Here is a 534-nt window from a genome sequence, read left to right as displayed (position 1 = left end):
TGAGCAATAGTCTTTTATGTTTTTTTCTGAATACAATGACTCTACTAACTTTAATCAAACATCATGGAAAATGGCAGTCTCATTTTCTTTGTTAGATTAAGTATTAGTATGCTAGTGAAAAAAAAAACTTTCAGTAATTCTCCTTTATCACAGACAAAACTCCTATGTCATCAATGATATGACAAAATATGTTTCTTACTTTTTCTGCACATGAAAAGAGGATATAAAATTTGTGTACAAAAACAAGACATTGAGATTTAGATACAATCTTTAATAGTGAGGAAGGAAAGAAAACTGACTATTAGATTTCCTTGCATCCTTCTTTGGAGCTGCTTCCATTATTCTCACTATGAGGAAAAACACTGGATCTCTCTCTGGAACCAAAAGACCCACATAGCTTGCCTGCAGCATTTGTTTACAATCTCAAACCTGTAAAGCTATTGTGTACCACTGTTCCTTCCCTAATTCTTATTTAATTTTTTTTTAGAAAAATAATGAATACACAAAGCCAAGATTATCCTGTGCGTTGATTAC

The sequence above is a fragment of the Penaeus monodon genome, chromosome 32 (genome assembly GCF_015228065.2).
Source record: "Penaeus monodon isolate SGIC_2016 chromosome 32, NSTDA_Pmon_1, whole genome shotgun sequence".
Lineage (NCBI taxonomy): Eukaryota > Metazoa > Arthropoda > Malacostraca > Decapoda > Penaeidae > Penaeus > Penaeus monodon.
The sequence above is the reverse complement of the archived record's forward strand: the minus strand, read 5'-3'. Positions refer to the sequence as shown.